The sequence below is a fragment of the Elephas maximus genome, chromosome 3 (assembly GCF_024166365.1).
Source record: "Elephas maximus indicus isolate mEleMax1 chromosome 3, mEleMax1 primary haplotype, whole genome shotgun sequence".
In the NCBI taxonomy this organism is placed as follows: Eukaryota; Metazoa; Chordata; class Mammalia; order Proboscidea; family Elephantidae; genus Elephas; species Elephas maximus.
In genome coordinates this window covers 2,033,865-2,041,851 of record NC_064821.1, presented here as the reverse complement: position 1 = coordinate 2,041,851, position 7,987 = coordinate 2,033,865, and the positions used below count along the sequence as shown (strand labels likewise).

Sequence of the window (7,987 nt, the reverse complement as noted above, 5' to 3'; positions counted from 1 at the left end):
CAGAAGCTCAGAAGAGACAAGGACCTTCTTCCAGAGCCAACAGAGAGAGCCTTCTCCTAGAGCTGGCACCCTGAATTTGGACTTCTATCCTCCTAAACTGTGAGAAAATAAATTTCTGTTTGTTAAAGTCACCCAATTGTATTTGTTACAGCAGCACTAGACAACTAAGATAAATATCATCAGCTATCTTGATGTAACTGACTTTAATTGAAGACTGTACTCAACAACAGCGTAAGACACGTTATTTCTAAGTGCTCATTAAATATTCAGCAAGATAGACCATATTTTGGGTTATAATACAAACTTTAACAACAGAGTAAGGAAAATTGTGGTATACCCATCCATTGGAATAAAACACAAGGGGGAGCCACAGAAATCCACAATCAGGAGTTACCGCCCTCTAGGTTCGCGCACGGAGCCCCTTCCCTGAGGCACCAAGCGCCCCCGCAACCGGAAGCGGAATAGCGTGTCCACGAATGGGCAGCCGCGGTCCGTCGCCCCCCGCTCCGGCTAGAAGTCAGTGCCGTTCTGTTTCCGGTCCGCCGGCTCCCCTAGCGGGCGGCCCGCGGGCCCCCGTCCCGGCTCTGAGGGCGCGGCTCCCGCTCCCCTCGCCACCCCGGTCTCTCCGTCTCCGCCGCTTCCTGCGCGACCCCGGGCCCGCGGGCGCCGCTGCTTTCCGGAGGCCGAGGCGGTGGGGACCGGCGTCTCTCGCCGCCTTCCCAGGTGAGAGCGTGGGCATCGTCGCCGCGCGCAGGTGAGCTTCTCGGAGCAGCGGCGGCGGCGTCCCCGGGGGGCTGTGAGGAGCGGGGCTCGTCGGCCTGAGTCTAGATGCTCCGCTCCCCGCGCTCCGCGGGCTTCTCTGTTCTCGTCGTGACCGTGCGGCCTCCGCCGGGCTCCTCGGCCTCCTGGGCCGGCGCCCAGACGCGCGGCCGCAGGCGGACAGACAGACACAGACACGCCCGGCCACAGACGGACAGAGACACAGAGAGACACAGATGGACAGACAGACACAGACAGAGACAGACACGCGCGGCCGCAGACCGACGGACAGACAGAGACACAGAGAGACACAGACGGACAGACAGACAGACAGACACAGACGGACAGAGACACACAGACAGACACGCACAGCCACAGACGGACAGACAGACAGAGACACACAGAGAGACACAGATGGACAGACAGACAGAGAGACAGACACGCGCGGCCACAGACGGACGGACAGAGACACACAGAGAGACACAGAGGGACAGACAGACACAGACGGACAGAGACACACAGACAGACACGCCCACAGACAGACACAGACACGCACGGCCACAGACGGACAGACAGACAGAGACACACAGAGAGACACAGATGGACAGACAGACACAGACAGAGACAGACACACGCGGCCGCAGACGGACGGACAGACAGAGACACAGAGAGACACAGACGGACAGACACACAGAGACACACAGACACATGCGGCCGCAGACGGACAGAGAGACAGAGACACAGCCACAGAGAGACACAGACAGGCCCACAGGCAGGCAGACAGAGGCACAGACACGTGCGGCCACAGAAGGACAGACACGCAGGCACAGACAGACACGCCCACAAACACACAGAGACGGACAGACAGACATGCACGGCCACAGACACGTGCGCCCACAGAGGCACAGAGACACACATGCCCACAGGCACACAGACACATAGGCACAGACACACAGACACACACGCCCACAGACAGACACACAGAGACACAGCCTTGCATGCCCACAGACAGACAGACACACACAGACACAGATGGAGACACAGACAGACAGACACACACACAGGCAGACACAGACACAGACACACGCCCACAGTCACAGACACACACATGCCTATAGACACACAGACACACAGATCCACACACACATGCCCACAGACAGACAGACACAGACACACAGACAACACAGACACAGAGACACACATACGGAGATACACAGACAGATGCACACGCACACACACAAGTGCACACACACAGACACACACACACGGGTACTGCAGTCACGTCGAGCTCCTCATCAGGCCTCCATCACCCTTGTCCTGTATGTGTATTTACCATTTACTGAGCTGTTTCAGAAGCGCTGGGCACTGTGATAAGTACTTTATACATTGCACCTCATTTTACTCTCAAAACAGCACTGTGAGGTAGGGAGTATTTGCAGCATTTTACTAAAGTAATAATCTGGGTTGAATTAAATAGCTTGCCAATGGAGAAATATCTAGTAAGTGGCAGCGTCTGAACTGAAATTCAGGTCTCTTCTTACACCAAGGGGCGTAGCCGTGACCACAGTTTTCCTGCCTAACATGGCTCCTCTTTGTTTTCTGTGCTTTCTCAGGCAGGACTTCGGTGGAGTATTGCTGATCGTACAACAATGAAGATTATGGCGAGGAGTATATCCCCCCTCCTTTAATGGCTTTAGGTGTTTAAGGCAGATGAAAAATACACAAACGTGAATTGGAATTAGTAAGTACATTTAGGACCTTATTTATCCCAATTTCAGAGGAAAATATTTAGTAAGAAGCATGTTTCAAAGAATTTCTTTGGCTATAAGGCAGAAATTTTCATCATGATTGGGTGAGAAACAATACAGCCAATCCTGGTTGGTCTGACGTAAAATGTGATGTTGCTGAGCAAGCTTAGTAGAGACGATGCGGGATTTGTAAAGATGGCACAGCCAGTGTGTGTCACCTGTGCTGGACTGGATGCTGGTGACCGAGCCACAGGGTTTGCTACCGAAGAACCACACTTCTTAAAAGGTTGACGACTTCTTGGAGCAAAGCCCATGCATGTCCTTAATGTCAGAAAAGCAACGAATATTAGGAGTGAGGGCAAAATTGGAGACACATGTAATAACAGTAATGAAAATACTGCAGAAGATCTTAGAGGGTCAGCCATAGTGTAGTGTTGCAAAAAGTACCTCATCTTTTTTGATAACTCTTTTACCAAGTAAAAGAGTCAGGTAGGGAGTCCCTGGGTGGTGGAAAAGGTTCATGTTACTAGCTGAAAAGTTGGCAATTTGAACCCACCCAGATGTGCCTTGGAAGATGAGCCTGGCAGTCTGCTTTTCACAGGTCACAGCATTGAAAACCCTGTGCAACAAATTTAAAGTGTCTACGTTTAAGTGTCTGGGAAATCACTGAGATTTCCCAATGGCATTAGTGTAAGGTCTTTTTTTTTTTTTTTTTAACTCCTTAGAATTGTAATTCATGTGATTTTTTTTGTTGTTGTGGAGGCAGTCCTTTTTTTTTTTCCTCTTGATGTTAATAACAAGGTAATTCAGATACAATTACTTTAAAAAGTTCATTCTTTATACAGTGTAATTCCTCAAATATGACTTTATTTCTGTAAGTTCATACAAAATGAGCCCTGGTGTGCAGTGGTTAAGCTCTTGGCTGCTAACGGTAAAGGTCAGTAGTCTGAACCCAGCAGCACTCTATGGTGTTTCGAATGCAAAAGTTGGAAACGAATAAGAAGGATCAGTAGTTAGGAAATATGGCCTTGGTGATAGAAACGAAGCCAGAGATCGCATGATAGAATTTTGCAAGACCAATGACTTCTTCATTGCAAATACCTTTTTTCATCAACATAAATGGCGACTATACACATGAACCTCATCAGATGGAACACACAGGAATTGAATTGACTACATCTGTGGAAAGAGATGATGGAAAAGCTTGGTATCATCAGCCAGAACAAGGTTAGGGGCTGACTGGAACAAACCATCAATTGCTCATCTGCAAGTTCAAGCTGAAACTGAAGAAAATTAGAAGAAGTTGACGAGAGCCAAAGTATTACCCTGAGTATATCCTGTGTGAGTTCAGAGACCATCTTAAGAGTAAATTTGACGCATTGAATACTAATGACCAAAGACCAGACGAGTTGTGGAATGTGTCAAGGCTATCATACATGAAGAAACCAAGAGATCATTAAAAAACAGGAAAGAAAGAAAAGACCAAAATGGACGTCAGAGGAGACTCTGAAACTTGCTTTTGAACGTTGAGTAGCTAAAGCAAAAGGAAGAAATGATGAAGTAAAAAAGCTGAACAGAAGATTTCACAGGTTGGCTTGAAAGACTAAGTATTGTAATGACATGTGCAAAGAGCTGGAGATAGAAATCCAAAAGGGAAGAATATGCTCAGCATTTCCCAAGCTGAAAGAACTGAAGAAAAAATTCAAACCTCAGGTTGCCATAGTAAAGGATTCTATAGGAAGAATATTTAATGATGCGGGAAGTGTCAAAAGAAGATGGAAGGAATACACAGAGTCTCTATACCAAAAAGAATTAGTCAACATTCAGCCATTTTGATAGGTAGCATATGATCAGGAACCGATGGTACTGAAGGAATAAGTCCAAGCTGCACTGAGGGCGTTGACGAAAAACAAGGCTCCAGGAATTGACGGAATACCAAATGAGATGTATCAACAAATGGATGCGGCGCTGGAGGTGCGCACTCATCTAGGCCAGGAAATTTGGAAGACTGATACCTGGCCAACAAACTGCAAAAGATCCTTATTTATGCCTATTCCCAAGAAAGTCGACCCAACTGAACGCGCAAATTATTGAACAGCATCATTAATATCACATGCAAGGAAAATTTTGCTGATGATCATTCAAACGCGTCTGCAGTAGTATATTGACAGGGAACTGCCAGCAATTCAGGCTGGATTCAGAAGAGGACATGAAATGAGGGATGTCATTGCTAGTGTCAGATAGATTCTTGCTAAAAGCAGAGAATACTAGGAAGATGTTTACCAATGATCTATTGACTGCTAATAAGTCTATTCCTAAGGCATTCAACTGTGTGGATCATAACAAATTATGGATAACATTGCAAAGAATGTGAATTCCAGAACACTTAATTATGCTCGTGAGGAACCTGTACATAGATCAAGAGGCAGTTGCTAGAACAGAACAAGGGGATGCTGCTTGTTTTAAAGTCAGGAAAGGTGTGTATCAGGGTTGTGTCCTTTCACCATATCTGTTCAATCTGTATGCTGAGTAAATACAGAAGCTGGACTATATGAAAAAGAACGGGGCATCAGGATTGGAGGAAGACTGGTTAACAACGTGTATTACGCAGGTGACATAACCTCGCTTGCTGAAAGTGAAGGGGACTTGAAGCACTTACTGATGAAGATCAGAGACCACTGGATTACACCTCAACATAAAGAAAACAAAAATCCTCACAACCGGACCAATGAGCAACATCATGATAAACGGAGAAAAGATTGAGGTTGTCAAGGTTTTCATTTTACTTGGATCCACAATCAACACCCATAGAAGCAGCAGTCAAGAAATCAAAAGACGCATTGTATTGGGCAAATCTGCAAAAGACCTCTCTGTAGCATTGTAAAGGAAAGATGTCACCTTGACAACTAAGGTGCACCTGACCCAAGCCATGGTATTTTCAATCACATCATATCCATGTGAAAGTGGGACAATGAATAAGGAAGAAGAATTGATGCCTTTGAATTGTGGTGTTGGCGAAGAATATTGAATATACCATGGACTGCCAAAAGAAGGAACAAATTCATCTTGAAAGGAGTACAGCTAGAATGCGCCTTAGAAGCAAGGATGGCGAGACTATATCTTACATACTTTTGGACATATTACCAGGAGGCATCAGTCCCTGGAGAAAGACATTATGCTTGCTAAAGTACAGGGTCAGTGAAAAAGAGGAAGACCCTCAATGAGATGGATTGATACAATGGCTACAGCCATGGGCTCAAGCATAACAAGAATTGTGAGCATGGCTCTGGACCGGGGAGTGTTTCATTCTGTGGTACTTAGGGCCACTTTAAGTCAGAACTGATTCGACAGCATCTAACAACAACAGCACTCTGTGGGAGAAAGATGCGGCAGTTTCCTTCCGTGAAGATTCAGCCGTGGAGATACTACGACGTAGTTCCACTTGGCCCTACACGGTCACTGTGAGTTGTTACTGACTTGACAGCAGTGGGTTTGGATTTGGTGTTTAGTATAACTCAAGGTTGGCATTAAATCTTTGAAGCACCCACTTTCCTCCCTATATCCCCATAGTATGTAAATTCCCCTCCTTTCACTTATTTAGGCCAAGAAACTAATTTATTTTTTAATTTTCTTTAAGTGAAAGTTTACAGTTCAAGTTAGTTTCTTATACAAAAATGTGACCCTCATTGCTCTCCCTGTAATGTGACGGCAGATTCTCCTTTCCGTCCTGGACTTCCGGTGTCCCTGCAACCAACTCCTGTCCCTTTCTGCCTTCTCATCTCGCCTCCAGACAGGAGCTGCCCGTTTAGTCTAATGTATCCACTTGAGCTAAGAAACAGACATTTAACGAGTTATTGCTTTATGTCTTATCCCAAAAAACCCAGAAACCCATAGTCCAGTTTAATCTGGACTGAAGTGTTGGCTTTGGGAATGGTTTTAATTTTGGGGTAACAGAGAGTCCGGGGGCCATGTCTTCCTGGGTCTCTCCAGTCAGACCATGAAGTCTGGTCTTTTTACTGGAACCTGAGTTCTGCATCCCACTTTTCTCCCACTCCATCAGGGACTCTCTGTTGTGTTCAGGGCAGTCACTGGTGGTAGCTGCGTAGCACCTAGTTCTTCTGGTCTCAAGCTCATGGAATCTCTGGTGTATGTGGTCCTTCCTGTCTCTAGGGCTAATATTTTCCTTGTGTCTTTGGTGTTCTTTATTCTCCTTTGCTCCAGGTGGGTTGGGACCAATGGATACTTTTCAGATGACTGCTTGCTAGCTTTTAAGACCCTGGATGCCAGTCATGAAAGTGGGATGCAGAACATTTTCTTAATAAACTTTGTTATGCCAATTGACCTAGATGTCACCTGAAACCACAGTCCCCAGACCCCTACCTCTGCTAGTCTGTCCGTCGAAGTGTTGGGTTTTATTCAGGAAACTTAGCTTTTGGTTTAGACCAGTTGTGCTGACTTCCCCTGTACTGTGTGTTATCTTTCCCTTCGAAGATAATTCTTGTCTATTATCCGATTAGTGAATACCCCTCTCTATCCCTTCCCACTCTCATAACCATCAAAGAATGTTTTCTTTTGTTTTTAAGCCTTTTCTTGAGTTCTTAATAGTGGTCCCATGCAATATTTGTCCTCCGGGACCGACTCATTTCACTCAGCATAATGCCTTCCAGATTGATCCATGTTATGAGATGTTTCTCGGATTCATTGTCATTCTTTATTGTTGAATAGTATTCCACTGTGTGAATATATCATAATTTGTTTATCCATTTGTCCATCAGTGGGCATCTAGGTTGTTTCCATCTTTTTGCTCTTGTGAAGAGTGCTGCAGTGAACACGGGTGTGCATGTATCTATTTGTGTGATGGCTTTTATTTCTTCAGGATATATTCCAAGGAGTGGGATTGCTGAATCATATGGTACTTCTATTCGTAGCTTTTTAAGAAACTGCCAAATCGATTTCCAAAGTGGTTGTACCATTTTACATTCCCACCAGCAGTGTATAAGTGTTCCAGTCTCTCCACAACCTCTCCGACATCTATTATTTTGTGTTTGTTGGATTAATGCTAGCCTTGTTGGGGTGAGATAGTATCTCGTAGTTTTGATTTGCATTTCTCTAATGGCTAATGATCCTGAACGTTTCCTCATGTATGTGTTAGCTGCCCGAATGTCTCCCTTGCTGAATGCCTGTTCATGTCCTTTGCCCATATTTTAACTGGGTTATTTGTCATTTTGTTGTTGAGGTTTTGCAGTATATTGCAGACTTTAGAGATTAGACCCTGATCGGATTTGTCATAGCCGGATATTTTTTCCCAGTCTGTAGGTTGTCTTTTTATTCTTTCGGTGAAGTCTCTTGATGAGTAAAAGTGGTTGATTTTTTATTTTTATCTTTTAATTTTTATTGTGTTTTAAGTGAAAGTTTACAAATCAAACCAGTCTCTCATGCAAAAATTTATATACACCTTGCTATATACTCCTAGTTGCTCT

The 7,987-nt window shown here is 45.2% G+C and overlaps 1 protein-coding gene across 1 annotated transcript in view; it reads left to right on the top strand.

Annotated features, from left to right (window-relative positions):
• Positions 1-522: 522 nt before the first annotated feature.
• LOC126071866 (zinc finger protein 345-like) overlaps positions 523-7,987 on the top strand; it is a 40,995-nt gene continuing 33,530 nt past the window's right edge. The window contains 2 exon segments of the mRNA XM_049876238.1: positions 523-754; positions 2,373-2,500. The gene's annotated coding sequence lies outside the window, so the exon portion shown is untranslated.